The sequence below is a fragment of the Gekko japonicus genome, unplaced genomic scaffold (assembly GCF_001447785.1).
Source record: "Gekko japonicus isolate JY-2015 unplaced genomic scaffold, Gekko_japonicus_V1.1 scaffold2956, whole genome shotgun sequence".
NCBI classification, from domain to species: domain Eukaryota; kingdom Metazoa; phylum Chordata; class Lepidosauria; order Squamata; family Gekkonidae; genus Gekko; species Gekko japonicus.
The window spans coordinates 122,946-133,430 of NW_015164285.1; positions in this window are offsets into that span (position 1 = coordinate 122,946).

A 10,485-nucleotide genomic window follows, 5' to 3' on the forward strand; every position below is an offset into this window, starting at 1 on the left:
AACTTTCTAAAAGTAAACAAAAAAGAAAAGATGTCGGAGTTGGGCAAAAGCGAGCGGAGAAGAAGGGAGGGACTTCCGTCTGGGCGTTTGCTTGTGTGCGAGAGCCGGCTGTTGAATGTTTGGACTGTTTATGGCTGTGAATCCGACGGGAGTTTTGCAAAAAAGATAAGTTGGAATTGTGACAGCGAAAAGTGCCTGATAAGCGCTTATAAGTCAACAATTGCGAGGAGGACCCATAGAGAGTTTGGGAGCGGATATAAAAGCGAAAATGAAATTAATACCATTCTCAAAGTTGGGGACCTCCAAGGCATGAAAGGAAGAGGATTTATAGTGCATGAACTGAGTGTGTTAACAGCAACCCGAAGGAGGATTTAACAAGCCGGAAGTAGAAGACAACAGAGGAAGCCCCTACACGTCAGCGATAGTAAAAGTGCCCAGCACGCAAAGAAGCGGTTCTGACTGTGTCCAGAAGAGATTTTTCTTTTTTTATTAACAGAAACTCAAGGGAACTCAAGGGAACATTAACAGAAACTCAAGGGAACATTACTAACACACTAACAGAGAATTATATGTGACTGGACTAAGAAAAGAAGTTTGACAACACACAGAAGAAGCCCAAGAAGATTAATTGGACATTACTAACAGTTTAATTTACCAGTTTATATATCACTCAGCTTTCTCTTTCTCCCACTGTCTACCCTTCCCATTTTTTCTTTTAAGCGAAATACCTCCCCTTTTTAGGGGAGCCAATAAAATCTTTATTAAAAAAAACAACATCTTATTAAATATAGCAATCAAATTATGGGATCAAAAAAAGGAGGCTTCTTCCAAACAGGATCTCTCAACTCTCACCGTATATGCACCAAAGTTGGTTCCCTCCTGGAATGAAACAGAATGAGTTTGTGGTCTGGACAGAAGCAAACATAAGCCGGCCTGTTGACCTAGTTCACCAAGGAGAAATATATGACAACGTTTTGATCAGATTTTGGATACACAGACACCATGGTACCAATATCTCCAATTAAAAAATCTAACGGAAATGTTAGCAGATCAAGGTACATTCCTGAGAGAACTGACCCCACTAGAAAAAATAATTAAAAGTTACTCAACTTCACCAAAAGGGACACTCTCCAAACTCTGTAAAATAATTATAACAGTGGAAAATCAAATGAAGGTAAAACATCAACTGAGATGGGAAGAAGAACTGAATATGGAATGGCAGCAATCAGACTGGGACAAAATTAGGTCCTCCCCAGCAAACAGCTCCACTATATATAACATACGCTAGTTGTTCAGTCGCACAGTCGAGTCCGACTCTTCGCGACCTCATGGACCAGATCAAGCCAGGCCTTCCGGTCTTCCACCGTCCTCTGAAGTTGGCTCAATTTCATGTTCGTTGCATCTATGACACTGTCTAACCATCTCATCTTTTGCCATCCCCATCTTCTTTGATCTTCAATCTTTCCCAGCATCAGGGTCTTCTCCAGTGAGGGCTCCCTTCTCATTGGGTGGCCAAAGTATTTGAGCTTCAGTTTCATTATCTGGTCTTCCAGGGAACAGTCAGGGTTGATTTCTTTTAGGATTGACTGATTTGATCTTCTTGCAGTCCAAGGGACTCTCAAGAGTCTTCTCCAGCACCATAGTTCAAAAGAATCTATTCTTCGGTGCTCGGCCTTCCTTATAGTCCAACTCTCGCAGCCATACATGACTACTGGGAATACCATTGCTCTGACTATGCTGACTTTTGCTGGCAGGGTGATGTCTCTACTTTTTATCATGCTGTTTATACATACGCTTACAGAGCTTTAAATTAACATCCAGATGGTATATGACACCAAAACAATTACATAAAATCAACAGAAGTAATGACCCGTCATGCTGGAAAAAATGTGGGCAAGAGGGTTCTTATTTACACTGCTGGTGGAGCTGCCCAAAGATTCTCAAGTTCTGGAAGGAAGTGTCAATGAGTATAAATGAGATAACTTCACAGAAGATCTCCTGCAAACTGGAAGTTATATTATTGAACAAATGGGACGAGACAGTAGGAGACTAAGCGAAAGAAATCACCGCAGGTTTACTTGCAACTGCAAAATTAGCAATAGCAGCAGCATGGAAAACACCAAAACCCTCCATCTCTCAAAGCATGGCATGATAAAACTTGGGAACAGTTTGTAATGGTGAAAATAACAGACCTGAATCACAGTGCGCAAATGCAAAACACTAAGTCACATGCAAAATTCACGAGAAAATGGGAACCGGGAATAAACTACCTGAGAAGACATGAAATAATCCCATCTAATCCACAGTATCACAAATGATTATTTGTCTGAAAACACCAACAAAAAATAAAGAAGACCCGATCAAGGACAAAGGCAAACTAACATACTTAGGCTGCGGTCACACGGAACATTAGCCACCCTAGTCAGACGGAAGACATGCGGAGTTTCCGGACGCGATCTCACCGGCACGTCTGGGAAGCGTAGCACTCCCGTGGCTCAAACGAGGCTTCCCGCTGAAACCGCGCAGCAAAAAACTAGTACCTCGGAGGTACTAGTAACCGGAAACCGCGGGGCAAGGGCGGGCGTCTGATCGCGCTTCCGGTGGCATCCGGCGCCCGCCCATGTTCCCGTCCTTGCAAAACAGTTTTTTCCCCCAGGTCTTCGTGGATGCGCAAAAGCACCCTACGGAGCATGCGCAGTCGTGCTGTACAGAAAAAAAAACTATCCAGTTTGCCGAACCGCGCGCTTCATTTTTGCGCGCGGGATTGTCCTGCGATTGGCACCTCTCCCTTCCCACGGGACCTCCACGGTACCTCCACGGGAGGTCTGGTCAGGTAACGGCACCTTAGTTTGCCCCGGGGCACACCGCCACGCTTCCCCCCCGCGGTTTCCTGCTCGTGTGACCGGGGCCATAGTTCATTTTACCCAATACGAAACCCAGGATCTGGCACATTAGTGATAATATTAGATAGCTATTTAAAAATAATATATGGTAGAGCCATTCGGGTGACTATGTAGAATGCATAATTGTAAATTTGTAACACTTGGTTCATATATGTATTTATGTGGGAAAATAAATAAAAAATAATTAAGAAAGAGCTCTCTCAGCCCCGCCTATCCCACAGGGTATCCGTTGTGGGGAGGGGAAGGAGATTGTAAACCACTCTGAGACTCCTTGTGGTAGTGAAGGGCGGGGTATAAAGAAGAAGAGGAGGAGGAGAAGAGATTGGATTTATACCCTGCCCTTCACTACCCAAAGGAGTCTGGGAGCGGCTTACAGACTCCTTCCCCTTCCCCTCCCCACAACAGACACCCTGTGAGGTAGGTGGGGCTGAGTGACAGAAACTGCTATTTTTCCAGAACAGCTGTGCCAGAACTATGGCTCTCCGAAGGTCATCCAGCCAGGTGCAAGTGGAGGAGTGGGGAATCAAACCCGGTTCTCCCAGATTAGAATCCGCGCACTTAACCACGACACCAAACTGGCTCTCTCTTAAAATCAGCTCTTCTTCTCCTTCCTCCAGGAGAGCCAGTTTGGCATCATGGTTAAGTGCATGGACTCTAATCTGGGAGAACCAGGTTTGATTCCCCACTCCGCCACATGCAGCCAGCTAGATTTATTATTTATTTATTTTATTTCACTTATACCCCGCCCTCCCCACAAGCGGGTTCAGGGCGGCTTACATAGGCACAACTGTGCAATAAAATACAACAGGATTAAAACAGTTAAGGCACCAAGAGTCTTCAAGGCAAGAGGCCTTGGCAGGTGACTTCCCATTTCCTGCCTCCGTGCAGCAGCCCTGGGATTCCTTGGTGGCCTCCCACCCAGGGTCCGCCAACCCTGCTTGGCTTCTGAGATCTGATGAGAGTGAGGTACCTGACCCATCCAGGTCAGAATGAGTTCCATTCTACGCTTGCATATCAATTCAAATCCGGCCTTGTAATGGGGATATATTCATGTCTTGTCACCCACTGCACCCCACTGATCTCCTCGAAATGGGGCTCTGCGGCAAAAGGGGTGTGTGGACATTGCCTAGTTTAGCATGGGTCCAACCCCGAGTCTTCCTTCAAAGATGCAACTGTATATTGACCGACACAACCACACAATACAAGGTGTACATCAATGTGTCCTAAGGACTTACTTGAGAGTAAAGAAGATGAAGCTGGGTGAAGTGAGAATCCTCCACTATGGTCCAGTAGTAGGAGGAGGAGAAAAAGGAGAAGAAGAAAAAGAAGAAGAATTGGATTTATACCCTGTCCTTCATCTGGAGTCTCAGAGAGGCTTAGAGTCTCCTTCCCTTCCCCTCCCGACAACAGACACCCCGTGAGGTAGGTGAGAGAGCTCTGAGAGAACTGTGACTGACCCAAGGTCACCCAGCTGGCTGCATGTGGAGAAGGAATGGGGAATGAAACCCAGTTCTCCAGATTAGAGTCCACCGCTCTTAACCACTACACCAAACTGGCTCTCAGCTTGGGGCCCGGAGGTCTCCCAGGATTACAACTGAACCCCAGATGGCAGAGATCAGTTGACCGGGAGAAAATGGCTACTTTGGAGGGCTGCCCCTAGGGCATTCTAAAAAGTTAAAGGTAAAGGTTTCCCTTGCTCGAAAGCCAGTCAAATCCGACTCCATTTCCAAGCCGAACAGCCAGCGCTGTCCGAAGACGTTTCCGTGGTCATGTGGCCGGCATGACTAGACACCGAGGCACACGGAATGCTGTTACCTTCCCACCGAAGCGGTACCTATTTATCTACTTGCAATTTCTTGCTTTCGAAGTACTCGGTTGGCAGGAGCTGGGACCAGAGATGGGAGCTCACTTCATCATGCGGTACTAGGGTTGCCAAGTCTTACCTTTAGCTGGAGAAGGGGACTCCCAGCTGTTTCCCGGAGCGCCCGTGCACGCGCTGCAACCACATCACCCAGAAGTGATGTGATCATGCTGGGCACGCTGGGGGCGGGGCCACGACCATCCGAGGGAAAACCATAGAGTTTTCCCTCGGATGACCGTGGCCCCGCCCCCAGCGTGCCCGGCATGGTTGCATCACTTCCGGGTGACGTGCATGTCACGTACTTTGGTGGTGGGGTTCCCCCTGGGGCCCGATCCACCGGCGGTGGGGAACGGGTTTCTGGGGCGGGGTTTTCCCCACCCCCCGGGGGGACTTGGCAAGCCTATGCGGTACTCGGGTCTTGAACTGCTGAACTACCGATCTTCCGGCCAGCCATTTAGCGTCTTAACCACTTGAGCCACCGCAGCCCCAGAGGGCTGCACCGCACTGCAGAAATCCTCCTAGAATTTCCCATTGTGGAGTTGGCTGCCCCCTTCTCTGACTGTATCACTACACTGTTGAACACTCAGTGCCTCTAGCATCAAACCAAATTGTTCAATCATGTGGGATAGTTACTGCCTTTGGCAATATCCTCTCTTGCCCTGATTGCAAAAGGGGAGCTTCTGGCCTTGGCAACTTCCATCATTTTAATTGGTTAATTAAGAGAAACACACAAGACAGCGGAGAGTTTGTGTTTCTAGGCGGAGAACACATTCCTGGTATTCTTCCCCCCCCCCTTCCTGAGAACCAGCATCAGTTGACCTCACAGACAATGAAGAAATATAAATGGAGGAGAAAAGGAGGGAAACTCAACAACAACAACACAATTATTTCTGAACTCTGTTAGACCAACCACTGATCGATAATATGTCTGATTTAAAATCCCGGACCATCTTCTTGTCTCTCTCTTTTTGTCTCCCAGAAACATTGCTAATTAGAGCGCAACCTTGCGAGCATTTAGATTCAACCATAAGAAAAATAACAGCCACAACAAAAGATGCAAACACCCCTCAGTAAAGTTAGAGATGAGATAACCATGATCGCTCTAGTATGTCCAGGGGTTGTTTAGTAGAAAAAGAGCTAGGGGAACTCATTAGCAAAACTCATTAGCATATGCCACATCCCCTGACATCACTGGAAGTGTGTCATAAGGCCACACACCCCGCCCCCAACGGTCCCGGCCACCGCTGCCGGCCTTGCAGCTCCACTGCCGAGCCCCATGAGGGGCCCGGCAGTGGACCTGCAAGGCCGGCGGGAGTGCGAGGAAGCCCCGCCAAGGCCGTCCCTGGCCCCAGGCAGGCAGGGGTGGGGAGAGGCGGGGAGGAAGCAACTTACCCTCCCTCTTCTCCTGCCTCCTCCTGGCTGAATGAGGGCCAGAAGCGGGGTGGCCGGAAGCAGGGGGCGGGGCTTCGTCATGTGCCCCGCCCCGTACCTCACCCGGGGGAACTGCGATCCCCCGCGATCCCCCCCGAAATGACCTCTGAGTATGTCATGTTGGATCCAGCCAACCAGGTCGGTCAGAGTCACCTAGGGTTACCGGGAGCAGAACGAAAGCCCGGCCAATGTTGCAGCGACGTGTCTCTGTCACTTCCGACGTGACTCAGAAGTGACTTCATCACTCAGCAATGTTGGGGAGACACTCTGATATTGGGGCAAAAACTCTATGGTCAATTTGGCTTCTACCATAGACTTTGGGCCAAATACCAGAGCGTCGCCCTGATGTCCCCGATGTGATGATGTCACCTATGGGTCATGTCAGCAGTGAGGTAGACATATCAGTCCATCACTGACTGGGCCTTGCTCTTTTTACAAGTAAGTCCCCACCTCGGCAAACCCTAGTCTCACCCAGTTCTTCTCCATACTAAAACACTGGTTCTCCAAACCCAGTTTGGTGTAGTGGTTAAGTGCATGGACTCTAATCTGGGAGAACGGGGTTTGATTCCCCACTCCTCCACTTGCAGCTGCAGAATGACCTTCGGCAAACCATAGTTCTGATAAGAGCTGTCCTTGAAAAAGAGCAGTTTCTGTCAGAGCTCTCTTAGCCCCACCTACCTCACAGGGTGTCTGTTGTGGGGAGGGGAAGGGAAAGGAGTTTGTAAACCGCTCTGAGACTCCCTTGGGTAGTGAAGGGCGGGGTATAAATCCAATCTCCTCCTCCTTCTCCTCCTCTTCTTCTTCTTCCATGGCTTTTTTCAATGCTGATTCCCTGATTCCCAGCATAAGGTTTTTGGGTGTTCAAAGGGACCTCTCCAGTGTTCCCTCTAAGCTGAGTTAGTGTGAGCTAGCTCACCGTTTTTTTAACCTCCAGCTCACACATTTTTGTCTTAGCTCAGGAAGGATGGCTCCAGAGCAAACTAATTTATGCAGCAGCCAAATTGCTTGCTCACAACTTTAATGCCAGTAGCTCACAAAGTAGAATTTTTGCTCACAAGACTCCACAGCTTAGAGGGAACATTGGACCTCTCTTTCTTTTTCATCAGTCCAAAAATAGGCTGGATCCACCTCTAGTTAGAGATGTTTCCATCATTCTTCCCTTTGAGTTTGGGGGTTACCAAGTGTCTTCGTCTTGTTTCCAAAGTGGAAGAGAATGTCGTGTTCTCATTTTCGCCCCTTTCTGAACTTTTCACAGAACACAGAATCGTGCCTGCTCCTATAGCCTGGTTTACCTCAGGTTCCCCAGGAGATGTCTGTTCACCTTCTATCAGGAGTATATAGCACCCCCCCCAATGAAATCAGCTGAAGTGATTGTCAACATCTAATTTATACCACCTCTTAAGATGTAGTATTAATTGGTAATTATTTACTTCCCTTCAACAGAGAATAGACATAATCATTACACTATAAACAGCCTAACATACAAAGACGTTAGGAGCTCGGTGATTAAAGATGCTTAAGTAGCTCAACGATTGTGTTCAGGCCTATGGAGGTTAATTGATTTGTCGCCTCCTGTCCTCGAAAGCTGGCTGTAATGTCAAGCCAACACCATTTGGCCTAGCTGTACACACAGTGCGGACTCGGTTGTGGCTCACCATCACAGCCGGAGAAATTTCCCAATCCCTTTTCTGAAGATTATTAATTTGCAGGAAGAAATATCCAGCCTAATCTCCTCAGCGGGGTCAGTCCTGGTTAGTACTCGGATGGGGGACCATCAGGTAAGTCCAAGGTTGCTATGTAGAGGCAGGCAAGGGCAAACCACCTCTATTCGTCTCTGTACGTCTCTGAGCTAGTTTGGTGTCGTGGTTAGAAGTGCAGACTCTAATCTGGGAGAACGGGGTTTGATTCCCCCACTCCTCCACATGCAGCTGCTGACATGACCTTGGGCAAGCCACAGTTCTCTCAGAGCTGTTCTCTCAAGAGCAGTTCGCTCAGAGCTCTCTCAGCCCCACCTACCTCACAGCGTGTCTGTTGTGGGGAGAGGAAGGGAAAGGAGATTGTAAGCCGCTCTGAGACTCTGAGTGAAGGGCGGGCTATAAATCCAATCTCCTCCTCCTCCTCCTCCTCCTCCAGGGTTGTTATGCCAAGTTCGGCAATGCCAAACCACCTCTGTTCATCTCTTATCTCAAAAACCCTACAGGGTCACCATACGTTGGCTATGATTTGGTGGCAAAAAAATCCACAAAAACAGATTAAAAATCCACCCTGAGGGCAAGTTCTGAAGAACGCGAAAGCTCACATTTGCTTGGTCCTAATAAAAGACAATTTGTGGACTGTGTTCTTTTTAATTCCATTTTATTTTGGGACTCGTACGGCCGCGACCAACTTCTAAAAACATATTAGGCAATTAGAGCGAATGAAATCCTGTGCTTGCTATTGAATCATACTCCAGGAAAAAGAAATGAAGATATCCCTCCCCCCCCCTCTTCATAATACAATTGATGAGCATTGACTAATGATAGCAATTACTTGAACTATGCTGTTTGTACAATTACAGAGTTCGCACAGCTTGGAGAATGTCACAAAATCAATTTTATTTTTTTTCTTTCGCCTGTATGCTTTGCAGCCATATCGTTATAAAGATTTAACTGAAATCACATTGTTATGAAAAGAGGGCCAAAATATACAAAGTGGGAGGTCAGACGTGCTGCTACAGCATTTGGAAACTCATAAGAACATAAGAGACGCCAATGTTGGATCAGGCCAAAGGCCCATCCAGTCCAACACTCGGTCACACAGTGGCCAGAAATACCAGGTGACATCAGGAGGTCCACCAGTGGGGCCAGGACACTAGGAGCCCTCCCACTGTTGAACCCCCCCCCCCCCCCGCACCCAAGAAGACAGAGCATCACTTGCCCCAGCGCCCCTATCTATACCTTGTGGCTAACAGCCACTGATGGACCTCTGCTCCATATGCTTATCCAATTCCCTCTTATAAGAACATAAGAGACGCCAATGTTGGATCAGGCCAATGGCCCATCCAGTCCAACACTCTGTATCACACAGTGGCCAGAAATACCAGTGCCATCAGGAGGTCCACCAGTGGGGCCAGGAAATTAGAAGCCCTTCCACTGTTGACCCCCCCCTAGCACCAAGAAGACAGAGCCCCTATCTATACCTTGTGGCTAATAGCCACTGATGGACCTCTGCTTCATATGCTTATCTAATTCCCTCTTGAAGTCGTCCATGCTTGTGGAGAAAGGATTCCAATTCCAAGCAACTGGGAGTTAAACCTGACCCAGAATCTTTTTCCCTGGTGTAAGAGTCATCCCTTGAGATAGATTGACCCAATCACACTCACTATGCCATGACAGTCCTCTTATGAGGACAACCAAAAAGACCTAGATGGGCCGTCATCTCCAGAGTCATAAAGCCAGAGTATATGTCGATCTGTCAGCAGCTTTTTAACATCTGCTACCCAGGGCCCATTAACTGAGCATGTTGGGGACTGAACCTGCATCCCTTTGGCACACAAACCCATGTGTCTGGCCAGTGAGCCACAGCCACTCCCCATAAGTGCTTGACAATAACAGGTGTGAGGACCAGAGAAGAGTTCGAGTGCAGAAATGGGGCACTGCTACCAAACCAGAGCCCACCAAATGGAAAGGGACCATATATGAAACTGTCTTACGCCAGGTCAGTCTACCAAGCTCAGTACAGGAATCCCACAAATTTCAACACCAGCATGGTCACTAGGCAAACTTACCTCGCTTGACCCTCTTGATTACTCACAAGGCAAGCTCCTAATTGGACCCACTAGATAGATGCGTCATCTGCTTTGGCCAATGTAAATGGCAGAAGGGTAATGCCGCTACATGACAGTGAGACGTTGTTTCAAGTTGGGAGGTTGTCTGTGGTCAAGGAGAAACCTACTGTACCCGTCTCAAGGACTGGACCATTCTGGACTGGGAAGAACCATTCTGATGATGCACACTGGAGATTTCTCAGCTCTGAGCTGTTATGCGTCCACCATGGATGTTCCACTACTTATTTGGTGTAGGGTGACTCTTGGGTACCTTTCTAACTGCGCCAATCTGTCTCGTATCTTCTCCAAGTAGGTACAGTAATTTTAGGAATGCTTAGGGTAAATCCTGCAGGTGTCTGTCCCCAATGCAGGTGTTATGGTATCTCAGGGCTTGGCTGAAGAGAGTGGATCACATGCTGTGTTTTGAATCGAAGGGGAAGTGGATAAGCACAACAATATAGCCAAGTGTAGCAATCAGTAGGTGT